The sequence below is a fragment of the Eleutherodactylus coqui genome, chromosome 9 (genome assembly GCF_035609145.1).
Source record: "Eleutherodactylus coqui strain aEleCoq1 chromosome 9, aEleCoq1.hap1, whole genome shotgun sequence".
Classification (NCBI taxonomy): domain Eukaryota; kingdom Metazoa; phylum Chordata; class Amphibia; order Anura; family Eleutherodactylidae; genus Eleutherodactylus; species Eleutherodactylus coqui.
In genome coordinates, this window is record NC_089845.1 from 110,326,285 (window position 1) to 110,344,578 (window position 18,294).

Here is an 18,294-nt window from a genome sequence, read left to right on the forward strand (position 1 = left end):
TTGGGCTGCATCGCAGCGCATACACTACAATGGCTGCTGGAGAGAGGGGAAAGCAAACAATTTCCAGGCCCGCAGCGTCCAGGCAAAAATATGGGAAAAAAATTATTAAAAAATCGGAAAGGCACCTAAACCCCGGAAATCGACCGCAGGAAGGATGTTAAGGCTCCCGCGGTGAGTTTGCAGGGGGTTTGGGCTGGCGCAGCCACCTCTGAAGCATAAAAAATCAGGGTTATTTAAATTATGGGAAAGGGGGGACGAGAAAAGGAGGAGGAGGGGGGAGAAAGAGAGAGGAGGAAAAAAGTTATTGGAAATCACCCCCTCCTCTCCTCCCGGTGCAGGGACTGTATTGGGGGAAAGAGGAGAAAGTTTCAGAAGAAAAGTCTGATTTCTCTGTAATTTCCTATTTATAAATAAATTAATGAGAGCTGGCATGAGGATCTGGAGAAATGGCTCGTTTGTTTTTATTCTCGTTGCTTTTGGGGGGTTTCCTGCACTTTTGGGGGGTGTTTTGAGTCAAGTGAAAATAAATTTAGGAAAAAAAAGTTTGCTGAGAAGTTTTAGTTTTTCTTTCTTTCACTTAATATTGTGACAGGAGCGGAGCTGGGAGCGGGGAGAGGAGGGGAAGACATGAAAGCAAAGGGAGAGCGAGCTGGGGGAAAAAATAAGTGCAGAAAATCTGCAAAAATCACACGTTCACCCCAAAGTTTCCAAAACTTCCACAAAGCTTCTCCAGGGGCTTCCCCCTCACCCTGCGATGTTTCAGTGCAGCTCCCACGGCTTCTTGCTCTGTTTCTACGCTCTTCTAAGGAGGTGGGTAAGTGGACTAGGTTAGGTCAGGAAACTTTCTGCCCCCCCCCCCCCATCTTTAATAAGGGGGGTGGGGTACGCTGATTTCATTGATGCCCCCTGGAAGTAGTTTTGTGCCTGGATTCTGGCAGAGGGGGATGGAGGACGGGTTACTGGGACAGCTTGTTGTCAGTATCATAAACAACCAAAATGGAGGGAGAATAGAGGCATAAAGCAAATAAAAAATCTTTAAAAAATATTTAAAAATCCCTCATTGGGTTCTAGGCAGCGTTTTGTGAATGATCAGGACCCTGGGTAACCTCCTGCACTTGGGAGTCATTTGAGGTTTTCATGTTTTGTTTTCTTTCATTTTATTTACATTTTTTTTTGTTACTCCTGCTAAGTTTCTAGAAGTTTCAGAGCTGACAAGCAGAGTTGCTGTAGTTGTCCTGCTCGGTGATTTTGGGTTACAGTAGGGGAGACTTGTTAGGTTTTTAATATGTATTGGGTTTTGTTTTTTGTTTTTTACAATCTGTACCCAGAGCTCCTCCGATTGGGTAAGGTCCATGCATGAGACCAATAATTACTGAATGTGTTTTTTTAAGTGGTTTTGGAGGTGATGTAAATTATCTCCCTTGTCACTTTTCTACAGGCTAAAAAAAACTTATCTTTGCAAAGCAAGCTCTTGCCTCCCCCCACCCCCTGCTGCTGTGAAACACTCAGCCATTGCATTGCTGCAGCCTGTGTTCTTGATAGTGGAGGACTGAGCTGGGGAAAGTAGCATCCTCAAGTGTATGCTTTGTTTACACCCCTGCTACACTTCACCTGCTGTAACAATCCTCTACTACTTGTATGTGGAGTCTGTAGTCCTCCTATGTCTGTTGAAATAAGGATGCATAGTGGATTGTCTGCAAGGAGATGTAGTGTTGCTGATGTTGCTCCCACGTGGGGATGGGGATCTTTCACATTATATAAGTTCTCCTCTGCACATGGATGCTTCTGTGTAGTACCAGACAACAGCCATGCAAGATGAATGTTACTTGTGAATACCTTGTAATGATGCCTGTTATTCATATGTTACAATGTATCCTGTGCAATGCATGTTTCTTGTTTGAGAAGTGGAGTGTCAGTCAGTATACATTGTGTCTGTTGATGGTACTGCTACTGCAGATCTGCAGCTGATTTTGCCCTTTCAGTTTAAATTCAGTTGAAAGTGTGAAATCTGCAGTAAATCAGTGACCTGTGAATGCACCCTTATGTTACCTTTTTGTATATTGTATTTGTTGCTGTTTTTTTATATATTGTGTTGCATTAAAGGGATTCAATATAACTATTTTGTTTCCCTTTACTGCTCAGTCATAAAAAAAAATCATGATTATGGTAACTTCTGTTTTGTGGTGGAAACCAAATGACAGGGGTATGGCCTCCATGTTTTAAAGAAAAGGCATGTAAACCTGGTCACTTGTGCTGGATATAATATTTCAAAATAAAATTGCTGAAACATGGCTGTGTAAGCTAAAGGGTAATGTCATTGTTGAGCACTGCTACCCTGGTGACCTCAATCACAAGTCCATTGTACTGTCTCTTTAAATGTCTCATGGGCATTCCTCTTGCAGTTGTTTGTGTGAAAACAGCAGTGAAACTTGTGTGCAATTTGTACAATTTTTTTTTGTGCCCAAATATATATGTGATAGGTAATTTAGGACTGTATTATTTTCATTGCTTGTGCTAATAAAATGTTGCTTGGATTCATAGTTTAGTATCCTAGTGCCGATTGTTTTATGATGTTGTGTTTATTAGCATTTTTGCTATCTGTAATGCCAAAGATTCTGATCTTAGACACTAAATTGTGATACCTTTAGAACACTTTTACTGATACAACTCTTCAGTAGTGGATACAAAGTATCTTGCTATCTTTCAGTTTTTATATCCCATGCAGTATTGCTAATAGTAGCCAATTATATTTGAATAGGGGGGAATCACACATGCAGCTTTTGATGCAGTTTTTTTGAGCCAAAGCCAGAAGTGGATCCAGCAGGAAGGAGAAGTAGAAGCCCTGCCTTTTATAGTTCCCATTCCTTTTGAATCCACTTCTGGCTTTGGCTAAAAGAAAAAAAAACTGCATGAGTGATTCCAGCCTAATGGTGCTAGTACACATGTAGGTTTTTGATGTAGTTTTCAAGCCAAAACCTGGTGTGAATTAAAAAAAAAAAAAAAAAGTTGTTATACTTACCTTTATACTTTCTCTTTATGATCTACTCTTGGTTTTGGCTTAAAAAATCGCATTAAAAAACCTGTATATGTGCTGGGACCCTAATGGTCTATTCCCTTTTATTACATTTTGGTGACTTAACAATCTTGCTTTGAGGTTTGCTGCTGTTTTCACCCTCTGTGTGTTGTAATGTGTACATATCTCCATGTTTTTTTGCTTTGGGTTAACTGAGTGAAATGTTTTAAATATCCATGTGAAGTTGGGCCGCTTCCAAAATGTTTCATTGCAAAGGTTTATAGGTGACCTGTATTACAGATACTATGGTTGAATGATGATTATATGTACAGGTGGGAAGCACTGAATTGTTTTGAAACTTAAGCTGAAAGGTTATGCTATGAATGTTGTTGCCAAATCTTTGTTTGATAAAGGACTGTTTATTGTAAATTTTATTTTTTGTTATTGTTTATGTAAAGACTTGCTATTTTGAGAAGGTTCATGAGTCCAGTTGTTCCAGGTAGTAAACTAATACGAGGGCTGAGAGTTTTTCAGTTGTGTAATAAAATAGTCTGTAGCTTTAATACTGAGGTCTGCTCTATGGGTTTTGATAACATGCTAGATCAGTAACAATTTATGGTTTCCATTATTGTAGGCTGTTTATATGGGGTTTGAGATGTTTGTGATTAGAGCTATGCAGTTTATCCACTTGTTATAGACAGGTTTATTAGTTGCATCTGATGGATTAATGTGTGTATCATGAATTGGGATTCTGTCTGTGTTCTGCTTATATTTTTTACAAATAGAATATTTGTAAAATTATCACTTTGTCAAACCTTTTACCCTTCTAGACCACAATTATTCAAAAAAACGCAAAGATTAAAACTAAATTCTGAATACCAAAATGTTTAAAATGATCATATAACTTTAAATCTTGAATACGGTTATTGACTTTCGTGTCATAGAACAAATTAGAAAATATGGAGAAATGTACAGATATTTATACATTTTCCTATTGAAAGAAATGTTTATCTAAATGTCTAGTAAAGCAAGTCCCTGACATGTAATCTGTTTGCCCTAAACTCTTATGCATTGCTACAGCTCTAGCTCTGCATATGAGGACCCTCCATTAGTTAAGGTCCTATTTGATTGGTGTACTTTACTACAGATGTTACAGAATTCTCATGTGAAGTTAGACCAACCAGATAGGGGTGTGAGTATTGTAATATGACACTGCAGCAAACATGGTAGAACAAGAGAAGTGCAGGGCAGCTACACTGGAGGTTCATGCAACATTATTACATTCATGTAAAGTTAGCAATAATAATCCTTTCTGTAGCACCAATATATTCCATAGCACTTTATAATTCAGAGAGAACATGTACTAACACAATTCGTCATTGCAAACTAATTAATTGCTCTAACTACAATAACGAGGGCCCTGCTTACAATCTAAGTAACTAAGGATAACACTTATTTGCCTTTTAACAATGAAATAAGTATGCAGCTTCTTCACCACCCTTTACTTACATTCCAGTAATGCAGCAGAGGCTAGAAACCTCAGTGAAGCTTGTTGTTGTCGTCCTATATTTACAATGTTTTAATTAATGTCATTTTATCAATAAATGTAGCAGTCCCATCCTGTACACTATGATTAGTCAGAGATTTAGCAGCAATAATCTTGTTATTCAGGTAAATTAATATATACTTGTAAAGGAGACTGCTCATTAATTGCTCTGTAAAATAGCTTTGTGGCTTGTGTAGCATTGATCATTCATGACTAAATGATATACATTTCACTACTTTCCCATTCTGTATCATCTGTGGTCCTATTAATTTAAGAACTAGCAATTTAATGTAAAGGGCATTCCTGATTTAGGATTTTGATGCCCTATACTGTAAAGTATGAAAGAGTTTCTAAAAAAGTTAAATATTCTGTATATAGACAGCACCTTCTTGGTGTATCTAATTCATCTGAGTTGTCAGAACCGATATATAGCATTCACTTCATATATCTGTATTGATTCATTGTACTCGTTTTCTATTCTGTATCTTTTGCAGTTTACTGCAAATGGAACTTTATTTCACTAGTGTTGATTTGTTATTGTTTATGCCTAGATATTTGTAGTGATCATGGTTGTATCCTATAGTTTTAATATTATTGTAGTGATAAAAGATATATAATTACTAAAGTAGGACACAGTTGAACACCTTTTTATGTTTAGAATGACATGTTTGTTAAATATAAAAAAATATAATGTAAGGAAGACATGTTTTCCCTCTTTCTATACCTTAAGAATTTTATAGTACACTCAATGGGAGGGCTGGTGCAGTGCACATATTTAGTATTCCCCAGACAGGGAAAACAAACACAATTTCAAGCCCTTTAAAGCTTATAAAGGTGTAGCAGACAGTGTGTCTATGTAAAATGCAGAAACTTATTTCCTCTGGCAGAAACAAAGATCTTCACTATAATTTAAGTCTAAAAATACAATAGATGTAAGTAAGATAGTCGTTTCAGAAACTAATTAAAGAATAGAAGTATGTCTTGGGCGGCCCCTTTATTGATAAGAATGTTTTCTAGTGAAATAATGCAAGTTTTATTGCTTGTTTTGTTTCAATCTCCTTAGAGTGGGTGCCAAGATTTTGCAAGAGAACCCAAGAATAGTAGGTGTTTGACATAGGGGTGCCGAAAGTTTGCATATGGTGTCCATAATATTAGTGGAGTAAACTCTTGTTCAACACATGGAATTCTTTTTAAATTTGTGTGTTCTTATGTAATGGTTGATCTTTGTGGAGAGGATGTAAGGCTTTCCAGGGCTTTGCCTATAGCTGTGTAGGAAGGCTAGACTGTTACATTGTGCTATTTACATGTAAAAATCTTGTGTAGGCAAAATATGCAATTTTCTTGTCTGTTTTCTTAATCTTTAATGTGCAGTTTTACTTCTATTGGAAGTTGTATTGATAAAAGTTTACACCTTTTATGTAAAAGGCTGCTGCTGAATTTTATCTGAATTTTGTTTTTATGTAAAAAATGAAAATCAGAAGTACTAGGAATTGTTACTATCATATGAGTCAGTGATCCCATAATGGGAAATGTACTAAATAAATTGTGTAAATGATTGTAAAGAATTTGGTGGGACAGAATTCAAGACTTGCAAAAAAACAGTGATGGAACAGTGTGAATTGTCTTAAGTCACATAGTATAATTTTCCACAATAAATTAAGTGACACAATTTGCAGTTATTTAGAACACTTTGCTTTGAATTTCTATTTTGATTCTCAAAGCGATAACCTCATAATGTTTCTGTAGTTTATGTTCTAGAATATTGCTCCAATTTACTTTATAGTCACCCTATAAAACATCCCTGTTTAAATGCAATTCAGTTTTTAGATAGATTGATAATTGCACACAAAATGCTTCCCCAGTAGCATTTACTAGGAGGGTTACTCTATTTTTGTGTTGCTCTGCTCTCCTCTGTTAGAAAAGGTCCATACCCTGATTTACTAGAACACATATTTATCATTAAAGAGTAGAGTTGGTTAAGAGTAATAGCTAAAGAATAATTAGGAAGCTCCATGGGGACAAAGCTAATTCAACAATCAGAAGTCTTCCCAAGGAGCTGTGATTTTGAGTTTTGCAAACATTTATGCTATACAAATGTGATTGCAATAGAAGCTGAGTGTTAATCTTTTGGGGAATGCATAATTTGTTTTCTGTAACCTATTCAATTTCCAGACTAGATCCACTCTGCTATAGATTGCAGTATTGCATTATCAACGGTGCACACTTGTATGTGCCTTCAACAAAACACAATTTCCACTTGTACCTGCATCTTTCTATCTGAGCATTTTCTTAAAGCATGGCAAAGAGGGTTGCAATTGCCTATAAACTTAGTTTTGCTACTCTATGAAAAACTTTTATTGCTGAGGACACTTGTCAGGGTGGGATCATCATTTAGTAACTCCTCAGTTGAATTCTTTGTTTTTTGCTTTATGAGGGCTAATAGAGGTTTTACTGATTTAAGTCTTCATTGAACTATTGATCCTTTCTCTACTGGAGATGACTTAAACAACTGCTCAGCAGGGTGTAGAGACTGTTTTAAAAATTAGCAAAAAATGTGAGATTAAGAGGCTGTATATTGTGATTCTGTATGAAGGAGTTAGACTATAATTTGATATAAGAAGAAAACTGAACAGACTTTCACAATAAGTTTCTTAGTGTCAAGCAATTTTACAAATTGTAACGTTCAAGACTAGAACTGTTGAAATTGAAACATTTTAAACATAAGATTCATAAATAGGACGAGTCATATACATTTTGGTGTAGAAACCTTTCTGATCTATCCTAAAATTGAATAACTATACATAATCTTTATTCTTCATCTGAGCTGTGCTTGGGACATTACTGAATGCAGCCCTTCAATAAGTAATCATGTCCTTAAAATACGAACCCACACAGTGTCATAACTAAGTATTCATCACAACAGAATTGATAAGTTTGCTTATGGTTAGTGGCCATTACAGATTATCGTTTTGTATAACCGTTAGTCCATTCATTTCTTGTTTATAGACTTTACTTTGTTCAGGAAGTTGGGAAAACGCAAACAAGTTAACCTATCATTGATATAGCGATCCCATGCGTGGGTACCCTGTGCAATCAGATCACTTTAATTATTCACATATCATTAGAGGGATCTTGGGTTCCTAACATGCCTTCTCTTCCCTCCTCTGCATGTGTTTTTAGAGCAGAACTTGACAAATAACAGTAGCCAGCCAGTACACCTTAAAAAACTACTACTGGTGTTTAACTTCTTGGGTTGTTTTGGATTGAGGTCTATAGAAGTTATTTTGCCTGTCTAGTTTAAAAATTCTAACTGGCTAGTGGAGTGGACTAAATTGATCCTAGTGTCTGTAGTATTTTGTCCACCCTCTGGTTTAGGGCACGAAAAACAATGGATGCTATGACATACAGTGAACCAGCTTAGCTGCTCAGGAACAAGGGCTGTTGACTATACTTTGTATGTGGTTTATCTTCCAGCAGCAGTAGTTGTGTTTTTTTTTGTTTTTTTTTCTTGTCTTTAAATTTGGCAATTAAGATTAAATTACTGGAATTAGAAATGTGTTCATTGTCCTCTGATATGACGTTGTTTATATCCTGTTCAGCTGTGTTTGAGTTGTCCTGGGCATCTAAAAGGATGCTTATAGAATACAGAGCCCATAGGAGTTGTTGCTCAACTTTTCCTTGATGACCTAGTAATTTGCATTATTATGGCATGAAACAGCTTAATAGGATTTATATAGTATAGCATGGACTTGCCTTTCTATGTAGTTTTTTGGTTTGTTTGTTTTTTAGCTAATTTGTTATGTCCTGCCTTGGTAAGCCATTCAGATATCTGATCATTCAGAGCTAAAGATGGTGACTAGAGAGAGCAGTTCTCAGGACAGTGGTGTAACAGACTTAGTATATATTTAGTTCTAGATCAGCTAGTTAACTTCCAGCTCTATGTAGCAGATTGTGAGATGCCAAGCTTTTTCTGACAATGCTAGCAATGCTAAGTATTTTAAAACCTTTGCTGCTGCATTGCTCCAGACAGGCTCCTTCTGCTTTTGTGATTAATCGAAGATGGCCAGGTGTTAAAAAAAGCAAATGTTTGGTATGCCTTAATATACATCTCTTGCTATTAGAATGTATTAATGCACAGTTGTCTTTTTTTATGCTCCATTTCGCCTCTAATTCAGTTGATTTAAATGTATAAAAATGTTCATCCGTTTTAGATTAAAAAGCGATTATGCTCAAAATGTGTTTATAAAAGATTGTGATTAGTATAAAGTTTTAGTGGTGATTAGAAAAAAAATAATTGAATCTGGGCAAAATTTAAACATCCCCCAGCACTGCTGAGTTCTGCATCCAGATTTTGTATCTTGTGTGGGTGAAGATGATGGAGTAGGTGTCACAAAATGTGTTAATGTGAAAATTGGTGTAATTGTCCCTAAATGGCATTTTCTACATTTGTAAATAGGTTATTTTACTTGAGCACTAAAAGTTCCCCTCAGTCTTTAAAAAAAATATGCCTTCCTATGCGAGGACTTCAGAGACTATAGGCTTGTGCATCACCTTTGATAAGTGGCACCTGAGGTGTCTGGCAGTTCCTCACCCTTCCTCTTCAGGGAAGTTAATATCCTCATTCTGCTGAATGTGTTTAATGGAGTGAGAGGTGATTGAGAAAGGTAATTTCTGGCCAAAAAAATCGTATACATGAGAAGTAATTGCCAGACATTATGTCTTGCTAAAATGCTAAAATGTTAAAAATTATGTCAAATATAAACTGGTACCAAAATATTAAAAAATGCAATCAGTCTAGGGTCATGGGCATAAAGTTGGGGATGAGATGTGGCTTTATTGGTGACTTGCTTATAGGACTTGAAACACAAGAAGTCTGACAGAGACAATCCCAGGACCACCATTTTTGTTAGAGCAGGATGTTGGGAGTGACTAATTTCTGGAGATATATATATTTTTCAAAACAGAAGGTAATGAATGATTAAACTGTCCCCCAGCAAGCAGAATGGCATAACCTTAGCTATTATAAAATTATAATTTATTTTTTTTTAAGGATTTTTCTTTTACGTAAAAGTTTGTTTCCGTATAGTTTTATTTTCCTTATATTATGGGGCTAACTATTTTGCCTGAGATGCTGCAGCAGTTTCAGACAGGTTTTACAAAAGGCATTTCCGCATAGGAAACTGACCTGTTGACTAATAGTGTGTTGTGGGCATGCTCCGTGACGTGTAAAGGGAGAAGAGAGTAACTGAGCTGTTCCCATCATTAGTCAGTGATGTCATTCTGCGTAATCTGCCTCCAGCTTCACAATAAAGATGTTGCCTTTCCTTGTATTACTGTCTGTGTTAATGAATTGATTGCGGAGATGTGATGCCTACAGAACAGGAAGTAACAAGTATTTTGTGAAGCTCAGTACCCAGTGTGAAAACTGCAATATTTCAGTCTTTATTACTTTTTTTTTTTTAATGCAAAAACCTTGGTCTTTTTAGTGGTGGTAGCCTTTAAGAGCACAAAGGAAGACTGATCCCTTTTTATGCAGTTGGTTTTTTTTTAAACTCCTCAAATAATGCATGTGCTAAATCAGTACCTACTAGGACTTAGGGATTTCAGAGCATTGTACTAATCGTGTGAAGGCTTATTTGTGTAGCTTGTGTAGTGGACTTCTTTTGATTGACGATAATATTTAGTTTTTAAAATGTATTTAAACCTTTTTTCACATTGTACATTTTCTTTTTAAGTTCATTATGCACTTAAGTATTTAACTTTTACTGTATAACATCTCGCTAATATCTTGAAGGAACGGGTAATAAAAAAATGTAGATTCTTACAGACTAGAAGGGAATAAGCCCACTCCAGGAGCCCGTGTGTCTCTGTAGTAAGATCTTTCTCCGAAATCAATAGAAAACATCCCAAAACATAAGGCATCTACCAAACTTTTAGACGCATTGCCTAGCTAGCTCTTTGTTTACTCTCACCCACCCAAACCTGGACTAGGACTAACCTGCAGATGTCATGACATTGTAAAACCCTTCCAACTAGGCTTTAAAACAAAAGTATCTATTTATGACCCTTTGATCATTCTTAATTTGCTCAGTTAATGTACATCTATTCTTCAAAGAACTAACTTCACTGCTTGATAGTCAATGACACACTGGATATGTAGTTCACTGCACCGTTTAAACACAGTCTGATAAGTGAATCCTTTCAGGGTTATCATTTTGCCAGATATAACTTATTTTTATTCGCACTATGATGCCTCTGAGATGAACTCCACCTGACAATTCTTATTTCAGCAAGGAGCTTCTAAATTTTTCTATTTTTTTCTTTTTTTTTTTTTTTTTACATTATCGCACATAATATAAAGAAAACAATGCAAGAGGTTTTCAGTGTTTTTTGTTTTTTTTTCTTAAAGGGTTTTCTCGACGTGTTCCTGCATGTAGATTTTACTGTTACAAACTTTCTATGGTGTCCCACGGTGTTCTTTTGATTACCTCTCAGAATGTCTAATGCAATGTAGAAAATGTAATATTAAAGGGGTATTCCCATCTTGGAAATCCTATTTGCGTGATCGAAATTGCAAAACCATGCATTCACCCATAAGATGTTTATTTCCAAAAGGCTCTGTTCTCCAGATATTGCAGATATTGATTCCTCTGCCTTCCGGGTTGTTTACTGCTCATTGCCAGAGAAACAGACCTGATAATCATATGTGGACCAACGACGAATGATTCGTTTTAATCAGGCATAACAATCATTGTTGACTCGTTTGCTTATCGTTCGGTTTAAGCAGCGCTCGTTAAGTCCTTGTCATGCACTTATACAGGAAATGTGAAAGGTTGAACGATTTCTGATTTCTCGTCTGAATGAGCCAACAATGTATCTGCCTGTCTAAACAGTGACTGAACGAGCTAGCAATGGCTCTGCTTATTTAAAAGGACCTCAAACCAGAGGACAGAGGAATCTATATCTGCAATATGTGGAGAATGGAGCACTTTAAATTGAAATATACCTTTAAATCGTCTCCAAGAAGAGCTTGCAATGATTTGTAGCAATTGACAAATTGCTATAGATCTTTTAGACATTTTATTGTTCCAATGTCTGGATTAAGATATTGTATGTTTGTGTCTACAGCTCCTATGCAGACCCATATGTATCTACGGTTACATACTATAAAAAAAAATTAAGAAAAAAACTCCTTCTGTAGTCCTACTACCTTTTATCTGTCCCATAAGGCTTGTTTCACATGGGCTTTAAAATCTTCCTACAAAATCATGCCTCCAAAACTCATGTATGTGAAGCCCATGATTTCCAATGGGTTCTTTCGGGCTACAAAACATCTCTCATGTGAAAGCACCCATTGGAAACCATGAGCTTCACATACATGTGTTTTGTAACCTGTGTGAAAGAGGCTTTAATAACCAAGACTTATAAGGGGGTGTCCACCTCTGAATTATGGCTGACCTATCCTCAGATGTATGCCTGGCCATTGTGCTTGTGTATGACGCTGTTGTGTTGCCAGAAGCGGACAGCTCGGTGTACACTGCAGTAGTCTCTGTTGGTATTGCAGGCACTGTTCCTAATTAGTAGAGTTCCTTCAATATCAGCTCAGGCCACTATAGTGGGTACAGCGTTGTCTGCTTCTGGTAGTACAGCAGCCCAGAGAACAGCTGATCAGTGGTAGTCCCAGGTATGGACCCATGCTAATTAACTATTAACGACCTATTCTGAGGTCCTCCATAGTTCAAAGGTAGACAACACCTCAAGGGTATATTTTCTCACAAGGCATACTTGGTCAGTTACCCAAATTTCTGTTGAATACATCTGAATGGGATTGTTTGTGCAGTAAACACTTGCAAGTCCTCTCCGTTAATATACCCCAAGGAAAGGGTAGGGATCCACCAAAAGGTGCAGATCTGCAGTTGCAACTTGGGGAGGGGGATCCTAAAGATTTACTTGGTACAGAGTTGTGACAGGACCTTGGGGGAGGGGGGAAGGTGTATAAGTTATTGGGTTTGGTATTAAGGTTTAAAAGGACACAGTGCTTAGCCCAATATTACTTTTTTAATTAATTTCAGAAATACAGAGCATAATGAAGAATACAGCATTGGTCAGTCACAGGCAAAATACACAATTACATGTAGTCATTTATAGGCTTTTTCAGACTGCAACTCCGTGTCTATAGAGTTTCCTTTCAATACCTCCAAGTGTAGTACTGCACTCGTGGATAATAGTGAAGTAACTATAGTCAAAGCAAACATGGGGTCAGATGTTAGGCGGCACAAGCAGCGCGCCATGGCAATCTTTTCTCTTCATTGCGCTACACTTCTAGCCATGCCTGGTTGCCACAAGTAACTCACCTGGTCATGCACAGCATGATGCTACGCTTGTTTACTGCTGTTGCAAGAGCTGCCGTAAATTGCAGCCAGGGTGCCGTCCAACTGCGTACTCCTCGTACGTCCTAAGGTGGCAAGGTATGGAGTGTGTGCAGCCAAACTCGCATTCCTAGTGCTATTTTAGATGTCAACGTGTGCTGAAAAGTTTATTCTGCTTGTGTAGTTACAAATACAGTCTAAAGATGGAGTAGTTAGTAGGGTATAGAAAATGTGTGATCCAGGGCCCTGAAATGTGGAGCAAAAGAAAGGGGGGGGGGGGGGGGGGAGAGATGTCTTTTGTGGCTGGTATGTGCCCCTAAATAATAGAGACCTCCGGGCAAAATAACCCTAATATACTGGCACACAGAGAAATAATGCATTGGTTCTGTTACCCAACCAGATGGCATCCTCTATGCTGTGTCCTCCGGGATTGATGCTGGCGCATGCAGCTATGTAGTGTTCACTTTGGCAGCACTGTGAAAGAGGTCAAGATGCAAAGCCCAAACTCTTCTCTGCCCCTGCTGTACCCTGCTCTAATGCATAGGGAGTTTGCTATTGATTCTGCACCACAGATATGCATCACATTACACTACAATAAATGTGGATTAGGTTTATAAAACCCCCACCTACATCGAACGGGAAAATTGGCATGCTATAGAATTGCCACGGGCTTGCATTAGAATTCGTCTGCTATATGTGGACTTGGTGTCGCTGTCATGCTACATAAAAGGAACTGTTAGCTGCTATGAGCCCCATAAACTAAAATGAATGGGCTCATAGGAGCTGAAACACTGAGTCTGGCGATATGACGTATACTTGCCCTCCCCGCCGTTGGCTGTCTAAGCTGCCACTGAATGTACCCTCTGGACTACATAGGTGCTCACATAGAATGAGGGAACTATAGTCTGTCTCAGGAAGAGGATACAACCAATAGCGGCGTATTACGCCGCCGTTTCTAGTTCAGAATTGACCACCTGTGACAAATATAATTGTCTGTTTACTAGTGGAGATGTGAGGAGAGGATAAATGGCCAATCTATAACCACAAATGGTGGATCGATCCACTCAATGCCGCCACTATCAGCTGCACTCTCTTCGTGAGACAGACTATATTCTTGTCGTTCTAAGACTGCACTAGGTAGTCCATTGAATACATCCAGCAAGGGGATAGGAAGGGAAGTCTAAGATTCTCGTCGCTGGATTCTGCATTTTGGCTCCTATGAGCCCACCAACCTTTTTTAGAAGGACTGATGTCCTGTTTAGTTCCATCTGGGGTGTTGTGCAGCGGGCATTGAGTGGTAGTTGCGTTAGTTCTAACCCAGCTGTCTTATACACTGAATGGACACTTTATTAGAGGCACGTGCCATTTCAGGATTGGAGCTTCTGTGTATGGCTTTAGACATGTGACCCCAGAGTGCAGCATAAAATCAAGTTGGCAAGTTTTCCATACATCTTCTGTATGAATCTGTATTAGAATGGGACGCTCCAATGACATGACTCACTTTGAACAAGGCATGATCCTCCAGACTAGACTAGCTGGGGCCAATCTTTTGGAGTGAAATTGTGTGAAAGTCCAGGTAAAGCATCAAGCAAAAGGGAATCCTGTATAAACAACTTGTTGACAAAAAGGGGTCAGAGGAGGATGTCAAGAATCATTCTGACAAACAGATGGTGCACAGATTGAGGCTGAATACATAGCTGGTGTGACATGCCAAAATGCGCAACTTGTACCTCAGCATGGATGACTATAAAAGTAGGCAACCAATACAACACATCAGGAGAAAAAAGAGGAATAAGAAAACTTACAATCAAAATTTCGCATAAAGGAAACCTAATGCTGTTACACTTTGTAGTCTAGTTTTTGCTCAGGTGGGTTGAAAACTTACAAGTTGGTGCACATTAAGCTACCACTCACAGCCCATTACTCTTACACCCACAGACCAGCCATCCTAAGAAAGTTCCATGCTACCTCAAATAGGAAAGCTCCTGTCTCTAATTAAAGGGAACCTCTCACCTCTCTATGTAAACTAAGTTATAGTGCAGAGTGTTAGGGCAGCAGAAATGTAGTCCTAAGCTCTCGCTCACAAACTGAAGGTTGCAGGTTCAAGCCCCGCTTGATTCAGGTAACCAGCTGAAGGTTGACTTAGCCTTCCATTCTGTCGAAGTCGATAAAATGAGTACCCAGCTTGCTGGGGGGTAAAGATAACTGGGGAAGGCAATGGCAAACCACCCCAGAAAACTACTCTGACAAGAAAACGTCAGTCATAACTCTGTGCTTGCACCAGGGGACTTTAACTTTACCAGGGAAGGTGATAGGGAGCCGGGTAATGGATTTTATTTATTTTTTAATTCTCAACGCTCTTGCAATCTAATGCAGTCACCTGCTGAAGATTGTGTGCTGCCCGGCAATCTGTTTCTTTCACAGGTCTCTGGAAGAGCACACGCACAGCAATCTAAAGAGAGTCGGACTTGCATGAATATTTAAATTCATTTCAAATTTACTAATTTCAGTTCACTTTTATCAATAAACTTTTGCGATGCGGGAGCAGATTCTTGCAGCCATTTCTGAGCAGTTAGGTTTCTCGCATGTCAATTTCTTCATAGATTTTGGGTGGATTTTCTCTGCAGCATGTGAACATGATCTGATAGATCCCATTCACGTTGAGGCTACTGTAAATGGTGAGGATTTTCCATGTGGACAGTCTGCTTCGAAAATCCACAGCTAGTATGCCCCATCTCAACATACCCTTGGGGTGTATGCCACAGCAAATCCACATGTAACACATGTAGATGGATTCACGTGGATTTTGTGCATTGGAAAACTTGGCAAATCCTGTTGCGTATGGCCATACTATTATATAGGGGAACACATACAAAGATTGGAGTTCAACCATGCAGTAATAAATCTCCTGTGTGGGTTACATGGTCCCTAAGTTTTGTGTTGTGTGCTAACTGTAGGGTTGGAGATGCTTTAGGACACCTGGCTGATTAGAACAGGCTATTCTACCTATCTATATCGCACATATTCTGCAGCACTGTACACCACTTGATATTGGGTTATGTCCCCATTGAGGCTCACAGTCACTTATTAATGTTTTTGGAATGTGAGGGAGAAAGCGGAGCAACTAGAGTAAGCCCATAGAAACCCAGGGAGAACATACAGACTCCAAGCAGATGTTGTCCTGGGTCAGATTTAAACCCAGGACTCCAGAGAGTTTGCTTTATCAGCCTGCAGTTACATTGATTTTTGATCTTTGTGCCTCTTAACTTTGAGAGCAATGCTCCTTATAGTTTATAAAAGTAAACTTAGATGGGTTTTCTCATCAGCGGTAGTGTTTTTTGTTTTTTTTAATTTGTCCTTAGCCAGAAGTTGCGGCCAGCCAAGCATTTGTCCTGCAGGTGAAATATAGTATTACATGGTAACCATTCCAATACATAGCAATACAAAGATGGCTCAAGACTGGCAGAACTGGAGCCAATCCATGTTCTGAGTCATAGGAGAGGAATCCCAAGTGAAGTACCCAATCTATGATGTCCATATGTCCCAATAGGGTATAGGGACAGGTGTTGGTCTTCATGACACAACCACTTTTAACATAAAAACTCAAGACATGATGCTAGTGTGTACAAGGACCTCATTATACTGTTTATAAAAACTTGCAAGGTTTTTACAAGAATACTATGGCCTTATCGAAGTCTTTCGGTAGAAACGACCGAAGTCTATTGGTGGAAACGACAACTATTGAAATATTAGTCTGGGCTCCATTAACCCCTTAACGACCAGCCCATAGTGTTTTTACGTCCTCCCGAAGTGGGCTTTATTCTCTGAGGATGTAAAAACATGTGTCCTGCAGACAATAAAGCCCCTCGTGCTCTGGACGTGACAGCTCCATGCTGTCGGTGTCCGCAGATTGCCGACAGCATGGAGCTGTCATCCCGGGCTGCGGCCCCCCCCCCCCCCCCCCCCGACATTGCGATCGGCGCTATCCAATGGATAGCGCCGATCGCAAAAAAGTAAACAAAAGTGCAAAAAAAGTTGAAGATTCAGCTGCCCTGATGGATCGGTTCCATCAGGGCAGCTGAAATTACTCACCGAGGTCCGCCGCACTGCTCCACGCTCTCCCAATGCTCCACGCTCTCCCAATGCTCCACGCTCTCCCAATGCTCCACGCTCTCCCAATGCTCCACGCTCTCCCAATGCTCCACGCTCTCCCAATGCTCCACGCTCTCCCAATGCTCCACGCTCTCCCAATGCTCCACGCTCTCCCAATGCTCCACGCTCTCCCAATGCTCCACGCTCTCCCAATGCTCCACGCTCTCCCAATGCTCCGGGCCCCATAGCCGTCCTTCTGCGCATGCGCGCCAGGCGGCATTACGTCAGCCGCATGCGCAGAAGGCCCGGCGGCGCGGGAAATGTAAAATCTCCTGGCTCCCGGCTCCTGAAGGTAGCTGGGAACCAGGAGGTGTTACCGGGGACCGCGGTGAGTGGTCCCCAGGCCCCCGCGATCGCCGCTATCCATTGGATAGCGGCGATTGCGAAAAATTTTTAAAAAGTTTAAAAAAGTGTCAGTTTCACCTCCCCTCATGGATCCGATCCATGAGGGGGGGTGAAAATACTCACCCCGCTTCCTCCATGGCCTCCAGCCGGTCTCCGGACACCCCGCTGGCTTCTGAGCATGCGCCAATGTGGCGCGCATGCGCAGAAGGCCGGCGAGCCCGGCAAATTCAAAATGTCCCTGCACCCGGCTGTCACAGATAGCCGAGTGCGGGGAGATATGACTGGGGACCGCTGTATGCGGTTTCCAGTCATATGATCACCGTTATCCATCAGATAACGGTGATCATATAAAGTTAAAAAGTAAAAAAAAAAAAGTTAAAAGTTTAAAAAGTTAAAGTTTCATCCCCCCTTACAGATCGTATCCGTAAGGGGGGATGAAATTACGTACCTAAGGTCCCCGAATTTGTTCCCTGATGGGATGTTGATCCGCGGACCTTACCCCAGCTTCGGCGCATGCGCAAAAGTGAAATATTGCCCAAAAAATGTAAAATCTCCAAAGGTAGCCAGGAGCCTGGAGATGTCACGGGGAGCCGCGGTATGCGGTTACTGGTCATGTGATCACCGTTATCCAATGCATAATGGCGATCACGTAAAAGTTCTTAAAAAAGTGGCAGTTTCATCTCCCCTCACCGATGCGATCAGTGAGAGGAGATGAAACATCTTCTCGGAGGCTTCCGCATTTGAATCCAGATGCGATCATCCTCCATGGACCCTTCCGGCTGCTGCGCATACGCCCGCCGGCAAAATGCCGGACACATTCGCAGGAGCCGGGGAGCCCAGGAAATTTTAAATCTTCTTGCTCCCAGTGA

General features: G+C 39.8%; 1 protein-coding gene across 2 annotated transcripts in view; it reads left to right on the forward strand.

Annotated features, from left to right (window-relative positions):
* The first annotated feature begins 112 nt into the window (after window positions 1-112).
* The window catches only part of PLAG1 (PLAG1 zinc finger), a 35,490-nt gene continuing 17,308 nt past the window's right edge, over window positions 113-18,294 (forward strand). For both annotated transcript variants that reach the window (XM_066579004.1, XM_066579005.1), the window contains exon 1: window positions 113-171. The gene's annotated coding sequence lies outside the window, so the exon portion shown is untranslated. The remainder of the gene's footprint in view (window positions 172-18,294) is intronic.